The 9,728-nt window shown below is 45.5% G+C and overlaps 2 pseudogenes; one reads left to right on the top strand and one right to left on the bottom strand.

Moving 5' to 3' along the window:
• Positions 1 to 570: 570 nt before the first annotated feature.
• On the top strand, positions 571 to 1,415 carry LOC102374209 (annotated as a pseudogene).
• Positions 1,416 to 7,402: 5,987 nt separating this feature from the next.
• On the bottom strand, positions 7,403 to 8,360 carry LOC102373961 (annotated as a pseudogene).
• Positions 8,361 to 9,728: the final 1,368 nt, after the last annotated feature.

The raw sequence follows: 9,728 nt of genomic DNA, 5'->3' as shown, positions 1-9,728 counted from the left end.
CGCTCTTCTATTTACTCTTCTTTACCTAATTTCAGTTATGATTTTTAAATAAAGGTCAGAGTAAATGCTTCTTCATGTATTATTTTAATTTGTAGCATCAATAATAATGTATTAATTTTAGCAGAAAATATTAAAATGTGATGAGCATAATATGTAAAAGATGCAGATAATTTCATGAATTAGTTGGAGATTCTCTTTTAATTAAAGAAGAATGTTCCTGTTAGGAAAGCTTCATAAACCAGGCCTTTAATAATGGTAGTAGAAGCAGCAGTATACAGAATGACATAAAATGTGAAATCCTGGATATATGGACATCATGGGCAGCGAAGTGCTGAAGGGAAGCTAGTTTAATTTCTGCTCCCACAGCTCCTTCTCCTGTTTGGAGAAGAAAGGCCTTTTGTAAATGGGACACAACTAGGGCATCTCTAGGTTTGTCCAGTACAAAACATGCACATCCTCTCAGCTTGCTCTCTTTATTTCCTTCAGGAACAACCAAGGGAAGTGCAAGCGTAGAAGCAAAATTCAACAGAATTTATTCTGCTGGGACTGCTGAATCACAGCAAAGTCCACATGTTCTTCCTCGCTATGATTTTACTTGCCTTTGTTACCGCTGTCTCTGGGAATGCTCTCCTTATATGTCTAATCCAAGTGAATCCCTCCCTTCACACCCTGATGTACTTTTTCTTCAGTCAATTGGCCTTCATGGACATCTGCCCCAGATTGATTCTTTTCCATAAAATGTCTGTGGATTTTCTGACCCCAGGCAACACCATTTCTCTGACTGGCTGTGGGACTCAGATTTTCCTCGTGTTGACCACTGAAGGAGGAAAATATCTCCTTCTGGCAGTCATGTCTTATGACAGGTGTGTAGCCATTACAATACCCCATCCTCATGAGCAGACGAGTCTGCCTGCACCTGGCAGCAGCAGTATTGATTTGTGCACCCATAAATGCCTTGATTCATACTGTTTATGCCATGCATCTGCCCTACTGTGGCTCAAAATACATCGACCACTTCTTCTGTGAGGTTAAAGCCCTTCTCAAATTGTCATGCTCTGACACCTCCACCTATGAGACTCTGATATTTATGAATAACAGTATTTTCTTCTTCATCCCTTTTTCCATCATAGTAGCCTCTTACACATACATCCTCTCTACGGTCCTGAGGATGAAGTCAACCACAGGACAGCAGAAGGCTCTGGCCACTTGCTCCTCACACCTGACAGTGGTGGGCATGTTCTACGGGGCAGCCATCTTCATGTACATGAGACCCAATTCTTACCACTCAACACAGCAAGACAAGATTGTGGCTGTGTTTTACTCCATTAGTCACCCCCGTTCTGAATCCTGCTATATACAGCCTGAGAAACAGAGCTATTTTAGGAGCCCTTAGGAGGCTGTTTGGAAAATACTGAGTCCTCTTGTAAATTTGATAACCATAGCTTCCTGTTACAGTCTGTTCAAAGCCAAGATAATATTTTGGAAAATTCAGAACAAAGAAACCTTAAACTTCTGAGACCCCCTGCCTTAACTGTCTGTGTCCTTCTGCAAAACAAGGGCTTTCAGACTCCTCTGTCACTTGATCCTTCTGGAAAAGCCTTCCAGCCCCTGTTGCGAGACATTTAACCAGATTATTGCAAGACTATGTGGGATTGAAAGCCTGTGTAGCCCATGTCCTACAAAAAGCTGAAATTCTCGTGCAGGACATAGGTCAAGTGTTCAAGTGGACACATGCCCAGCAGCCACTTTTCCAGGTGGAACTGGGCCTGAATCTTCTCCAACCCACATCTGTTTTAAAGCAATTAATCTCCACAGAGCTCAACCGTCAAATTCTTGGGTTTTACCAGAGACCAGAGGGGAAAAAGAGAGAGAGAGCTCCATTTGAATTTTCATCTTTTCGGTAGCTTTAATCATGAGAAATGGGGACTCGCTATTGACACATAGGTTTATACATTTTGTTTGAAATAAATGAATTTGCTTAATGCACTGCATGACTAAAAAGGAAAGAGAGAAGAAGAGGAAGCTTCCTAACTTGACATCCATAAGGAGACTTTGTACGTGGAGAAAGTGAAAAGGAAAGGGCTTCTTTCTCTGTACCTGGAAGGGCTGGAGGAAACTGGGCTACAAAATTTACTGAATGCAAGCACTGACTCAAATAAAATGATTCATAAATGGATACAATCCTTCTATTCCCCTCTCACATTTAGAATTTGCCAGAGAGTTTGGTACCTAGACCCTGTAGCAGTTTTGGGGGTTTTCTTAGCTCAAATACCTTTAAGCTTCACACAGCATTTTATTTTCTGGACACACTTGCCTCTCAATAGCCAGTGCCAAAAAAAAGCACTCAATATTATAATGTAACATAACCTATACAGAGTGCACTTATAAGGCTGTCTCCTCTAACCCTGAGACAATGTCTCTGACTCTTATCAAAATCTCCCTCTCTTTCTCCTGGTACCTTTCCCTCAGAGAATTTTTTACTTCCCGTGGCCAGCTAATTATCTTTCTCAGCTGGCTCATCTTATTATCACTCCCAGCTGCCTGTGCCTGGGCTGTAGCCCTTGCAAGCCTGGTGGGAGTTCTTTCATGGGCTCTGTCCTCCCCTGTTCCCCACCTGTGCAGTAAGCCCTTAAGGTAACTAGGGCATGAATGAGACAGGAGTGCCCTACCTAATGCCTGAGGTGGGGAGAGAGAATTTAAGTGGGTTCCCCTTTTCAGGGGGGAGGATGTGTAGCAGGCTGGCTGGCTGAGGCTTACAGCAGACTGCACAAATTCAGCTGTCGCACTCAGCAGGCTTGCAAGGGCTACAGCCCAGCTGCAAGCAGTTGGGAGTGATTACAGGCTGTTCTAGCTGAGACAGCTAATTAGCTGGCCACTGGAAGTTAAAAGCTCCTAGATAAAGAAGTTAGGCTACTTCTAAGGTTCTGGGAAGAGATTTAGGCCTGTGAGTTTGGAAACGGTTGTGCTACCCCAGAGCTAGAGTCAGAGTACCGTAGAGAGGGAAGGTTTTAGTGCAGAGGAAGCAGCAGTGAGTTATAGACATCTTCTTGGGGCTAAAGGAAACTCAGGACTATGGACTATATTAAATTATGCTATTGAGTTCTGATTTATGAGGCAGGTGTGCCCATAAAATAAAGACTGTGTGAAGTTTAAAGGTTTTTGAGCTAAGCAAACCCCTGAACCTGCTAAAGATCTCAATTCTCAGTGAATCAAAGCAGGGTTTTGTAAAGCCTTGAATATCCCTTCATTTTCCCAACATCATCTCAGTAAAATGCAGAAGCTTGTGTGATGCATTTCTATGTGGCATTTCTCCATACATGTTTGGGAGGTCCTTCCTCAAATTTAATTTCTAAATAGTGATGTTGCTATAGGCTATGTGCAGCCTCTTGAGATGAAACTGTGGGTCAGAAATGAGAGACCACAAGTTTTATTGTCCTTGGACATTCTGGCAGCTGAGTCTGAGGGCAAGAATAGTGTTCCCATAATAGGAAACAGGTAAATCCAAGAAGAGGTTGGGTAAACAATAGCCCCAAAGTGAACATCAAGAAAGGGACAGAACTAGATTTCATATTTCATAGATATCATAGACATTTGGTCTGGAAGGGACCCCAGAGGATCATTGAGTCCAGCCCCCTGCCCCAGGGGCAGGAAGTCAGCTGGGATCATAGGATCCCAGCAAGATAAACATCTAAATGTGTCTTGAAGGCAATCAAAGTGGGTGCTTGTACCACTTCTGGCGGCAGTCTATTCCAAACCTTGGGGGCTCGGACAGTAAAGAAGTTCTTCCTTATGTCCAGCCTTAATTGGTCGCTGCAGAGTTTGTGACCATTCAATCTTGTCATCCCTTGGGGCACTCTGGTGAACAGATGTTCCCCCAGATCCTGGTGAACACCCCTGATAAACTTATAGGTGGCCACCAGATCACACCTGAGCCTGCACTTTTCCAGGCTGAAGAGTCCCATGGCTCTCAGCCTCTCATCATAAGGTGAGACCTGACCTCTGATCATGTGCGTGGATCTCCTCTGCACTCTCTCAAACTTCTTCACATCCTTTTGGAATTGTGAAGCCCAAAACTGGATGCAGTACTCCAGCTGCGGTCTCACTAAGACCGAGTACAACAGGAGAATGACATCCTGGGATTTGCATGAGAAGCAAGCCAGCATTTTGCTTGCTTTACTAGCTGCAGCATCACATTGAAGGCTTATGTTCATCTTGTTGTCAATCATAACCCCCAAGTCCTTTTCATCTGTAGTGCTAACCACCGTTGCACTGCCGAGCCTATAAGCATGCTGCAGGTTTTTCCTCCCAAGGTGGAGAACCTTGCATTTTTTGGTGTTAAACACCATCAGGTTCTCATCCACCCATTTCATGAGCCTGTCAAGATCTGCTTGGATCATCCTCCTGTCCTCAGGTGTGGACACTTTACTCCCAAGTTTGGTGTTGTTGGTGAACTTGGCCAGTTCGCTTCTGATACCAATGTCCACATCATTAATGAAAATGTTGAATAGTATAGGTCCCATGTCAGAGCATTGAGGGACCCCACTGGTCAGAGTGCACCATGACAATTGACTTCCATCAGCTACCACCCTCTGGGTCTGACCACAGAGCCAGTTCCCCAGCCAGTGGATCATGGTGAGGCCAAGGCCACAGTTAGCCAGTGTTGCCAAGAGGTGATCATGGGATACCAGATGTAAGACTTTTTTAAAGTCAAGATATATGACATCAATCTCTTCCCCCTTGTCCAGGTGATAGGTCACCTGCTCATAAAAGGAAATAAGATTAGTCAAACAAGACCTACCCACAACAAACACATGCTGGGTATCCTTTAGGATATTGCCGTCAGCTAGCCTGTATAGGATGGCCTCTTTAATAATCTTTTCCAAGACCTTCCCCAAGATAGAGGTCAGGCTGATGGGCCTGTAGTTTGTTGTATCTACTTTCCTCCCTTTCTTGAAGATAGGCACCACATTGGCCTTCTTCCAGTCTTCGGGCACTGCACCAGAGCACCAGGAGTTCTCAAAGATCCGTGCCAGGGGCTGAGCTATGATGCTCACCAGCTCCTTGAGTACCCTGGGGTGTAAACCATCAGGGCTGGCTGACTTTAAGGTATCCAGCCTGTCAAGGTGTTCCTTCATGAGGTCACCTTTGATGGAGGGTAAGGAATCTCCCTCACCCGGGCCTCCCTCTCCCGTAGTGGGCAGAAGCATCCCATGGGACTGGTGAAAAACCGAAGCAAAGTACCCATTTAGCAAGTTTGCTTTTCCATGGGCATTGGCTGTAACTTGTCCCGTCTGGTTTAGCAGGGGTCTAACATTCCCCTTGCTTTTCCTCCGGCTCCCCACATATCTAAAAAAGGACTTCTTATTGTCCTTAATATTTGCAGCTAGCTGGAGTTCCATCGCAGCCTTGGCTTTCCTGGTTCACTCTCTGCAGGTCCGGACCAGAGCACAGACTTCCTCCTTGATGGTGGTTCCTGTCCTCCATCCTTTGTAGGTTTTCCTTTTAAGATGCAGGAGGTCTGCTAGGTCCCTGGAGAGCCAAGGGGGCTGCTGTGCCCTCTTGCTGCCTTTCCTCCAAGATGGAATAGTTTTTTGCTTGTGCATCCAGGATTGCTCCTTTGAGGAGCAACCACTCATCCTGAACTCTCCTCCCCTTTGGGTTTTTGCCCTTTAGGTCCTCACTGATAAGCCTCCTTAGCTTGTCAAAGTCAGCTTTCCTAAAGTCAAGGACTTCTGTATTACTGACTGACTTGCCAGGTTTACAGTGGTGAAGGTGATCAGCTCATGGTCACTGTCACCCAGCTTCTCTTCGATCATTAGGTCACTGGTTAGGTCGCCCCCAGCTGCCAGTACCAGGTCAAGAAGCACTTTACCTCTCATTGGCCCATAGATTTCCTGCGTCAGGTAAAAGTCATCCACGCATGAGAGTAAGCTTTGTGACCGCTCGGATTTGGCTGAGCGCTCTTCCCACAAGATGTCTAGGTAGTTAAAGTCTCCCTTGACAACCATACACTGGGAGCCTGCGGCCTCAGTGAATTCCCTGTGAAACTCCTGGTCAAGTTCTTGACCCTGGGTAGGGGGTCTGTAGTAGACTCCCACCATAGTAGGGAGGGTCATTCCTGCAACTAGGATCATTCCTGCAAAACTCTCAGCCACGATGGCCTCAAGAGACATGCCATGTCTGTTGGGGGGCAATCCCACCACACTGGCTTCTGCATTTTATTGAGGGTCTATTGGGTAGATACAGATATAGCCAAGGCTTCATTGTTATATTGTTTCACTGGGCATCAGGGGCAATATAGCAGAGTGACTGGCAAATTCTGACTGTTAGGTAAATGCAAGAATAACATCAATTTACCAGTTCCTTTCCTTACATTTCATTGTCTTTTATTTGAGTTGAAACCTGTGTTCAGTAAATCCTGTCTACCAGTCATATCCATATTCAGGTTCAAAGAGAGGCAACAGTGAGCACATCTACATGAGACACTACTGCACAGTGGTTACTGCACATAAATTTATTAGTCATATAAGCAGGTACTAAATAAATGCTCAATAACTGAAGTTACTGTGCAGTAGCATTGGCAAAGGTCTTTTAAGTGATGCTATAGTGCAGTAGCCTAATAATACTTCATAGCAGCATATTAGCACTGTTCATGTTGTGATGCGCTACTGCTCTGTGTTATTAGGCTACTGCAGTGTCAGCATCTTGTGTAGATATGCCCAGTGATCACCATGCCTTTCCTACTTTCTCCTGTACGAAGTCTCACCATGGAGAGAAAACAAGGAATGTTCCCATTTCTCCCAGTGGCCCTTTTCAAGGAGGCCATGAGTAAAGACTAATTAATTTATTTTATAGAAGATTTGGATACCTACTTTGTTAATGGCCACGTCCCATTTCCCATGATGAAGGTTGCTGAAGAGAGAAGATAAAGCTTAGGTATGATCCTTATGTTTGTCTCATAAAAACCGAGATGTTAACCAATGAATTCAGTTGAGTTAAATTGCTTTAAAACCACTACACTTGGGGAATAATAAGACCCTACTTCACAAAGTGGCTGTTGGAAATGCCCCTAGCTAAAAACTTAATCAACCGCTGCTTGTGAGTTTTAAGTGAGTTTTCTGCAGAGGACCACGGTGACAGCTATATGGATTTTTAGTCCTTCCTAAGGTCTTTGGTGCATGCAAAAGGCTTGCAATATAAGGGCAGTAGTGACATCCTGACACCTTTTCCAAAGTGATGAAACACTCAAAGAGGATATCTACACTTGGTTTTATGTGGGGTATAAATTGCTAAGGCAGCACTTTAGAAAATAAAGCCTCCTTCACAATATTCCAGAAAACCATTTCAGCAGACCTGAACCTTTTTATTGGTCCTAGCACCTAGCAGAAAACTACAGCTTCTGTCAGTTTTCATGGAGGATTCTGCATTTTCCAAACAGCTTTTTTGGGGATACTAAGACATCCCTGTTTCTTAAGCTATAGTTGAGAGGATTCAGTATTGGGGTGACAATGGTGTAAAACAGAGACACAATTTTGTCTTGCTCTGGTGTGTGGTAGGCACTGGGTCTCATGTGCATGAAGATGCCTGCCCCCAAAAAATATGCCCACAACAGTCAGGTGTGAGGAGCAGGTGGCCAGAGCTTTCTGCTGTCCTTTGTTTGACTTAATCCTCAGCACTGTAGAGAGGATGCGAGTGTAGGAGGCTAATACGATGGAACAAGGGATGAGGAGCAGGACAATGCCAGTCACAAATACCAGAGTCTCATAGGTGGACGTGTCAGAGCAGGCCAGTTTCATCAGGGCTGGGTGCTCACATAAGAAATGGTTAATGTTTTTTGAGCCACAGAAGGGCAGATGCATTATATAAACTGTATGCATCAAGGCATCTACAGATGCCCCAATCCAGACCGCAGCGGCCAAGCCCAGGCAGACTCTCCTGCTCAGGAGGACGGGGTATTGCAAGGGGTTGCAGATTGCTACGTACCTGTCATAAGACATGACGACCAGAAGGAGGCACTCTGCTCCACCTGTTGCCAGCGTGAAGAAATTCTGAGCCCCACAGCCAGCCCAGGAAATTGTGTTGCCTGGGGTTACAAAGTCTGCTGACATTTTGGGGACAATGGTGAGAGTCTCACAGATGTCCATGAAGGCCAGGTGGCTGAGGAAAAAGTACATGGGGGTGTGAAGGGAGGAATCCACCTGGATTAGAAACATGAGGAGAGCATTCCCAAGCACAGCAGTAATGAAGGCTAGTAAAATCATGGCCATGAGGAAGGTGTGGACTTTGGTGTGGTTCAGGAGTCCCAGCAGGACAAATTCTGTTGGTGAAGTTGCATTGCACCGCTCCACTTCCATTCAGTTGGTTGAGCCTGGTGAAAATAAAGGGAGACAAGATGAAAAAGCTCATGGAACATGCATACGAGCCCTGTAGGGTAAGCCTAACTGCAGCAGAAAAGCAGGAAGCCGGGCTGGTTTTGAGACAGAGACAAAATATTGTTCTGTTGGAAAATGCTTCAGCAAGCACTTTTTGGTCTGTGATTCGAGATTGTCTTCTGGACTACTTTCGCTTATATTAACAGCCCTGGTAGACATGATCCAGTTAATTGTGTCTTAAAGTGAAACCTGGCCACATGTTCAAGCAGGGAATGGCATGACAAATTGCAAAATCAGCCACAAAATAATAATAATAATAATAATAATAATACACAAGTAATAATTTTATGGCTTGTTTCAATTGTGCCTTAAAATGGACCTGGGACCAAATAGACCATTGCAAGATTCAAAAGGGCCCCAGTGCGGTCCCTGTCCTCTGCCAGTCAACTGATTGGGGGCTAGCATGCTCAGCCCTGGGGTCCATCTGAGCCCTGGCATGGTCCCCATGCTGCGCTGACTGGCTGCTGGCAGGGGCTGCACTACGGCCTATTGGAGCCCCAGTGTGGTCCCCTTGCTGTCCACAATTAGCTAATCGGCAGCCAGCTCTGGGGACTCAAACTGGCCCCCTGGTCTCTGGAGCCAGCCAACGAGCAGCTGATTGTCAGGCACATTTGCCAGTGCAGAAAAAATCTGGGATTGTGATTCCAGACTCCCCCCATACTGGCAAGTAGGATGAGCTTGCGGTCTGATCCCCAGTCCCAAATATAAGAAGTTCTGCCATGACCATGTAGCATAGTAGGAGGCAGGATTGTCAGGACCACAGGTAGCATACCATCATGCCCTTAACTGAAAACTGTGACCAGACTGTGTGTAACACTTCTGGTAGGCACTAGACGGTAGTAACAAGGGGCAGGTTCAATCCTTTTTCCAGGCACTGGACGGCAGTAACAAAGGGAAGGTTCAAATTTAAGAGGTCCCACATTCTTTCCATTCTGACTCAAGCCCCCAACCAGAAGCCTGGGAAAATACATGTTAACAAAGCGTTAAAATAAAAAAAGGAGCACTTCTTCACTGACCAGCAATATTCAAATGTAATAGGAGTCATTTTAGGGTAATGGGAGGAAACATAACTTTACCTATTAAAGGAAAAAGGCTAGTTACAGTCTCTGAAATAACTGGAAAACCAACCCAGGGGAGCTACCACCTAGCCCAGTTCATTGGGAACAGAGACTCGCGCAGAGCTGCTGTCCGGGGGCTGTAGCACCTACCTCGGGCACAGGCAGCAGGTGCCGGTAGGGAAGCCCACGCTGGTGTTGCCACCACTCTGTTGGTGCCCCACACTGCTCCACCACGCAG

This window comes from Alligator sinensis, unplaced genomic scaffold (genome assembly GCF_000455745.1).
Source record: "Alligator sinensis unplaced genomic scaffold, ASM45574v1 scaffold1703_1, whole genome shotgun sequence".
NCBI lineage: Eukaryota > Metazoa > Chordata > Crocodylia > Alligatoridae > Alligator > Alligator sinensis.
Note: the sequence above shows the minus strand (reverse complement) of the source record. Positions and strands in the feature narration are given on the sequence as shown.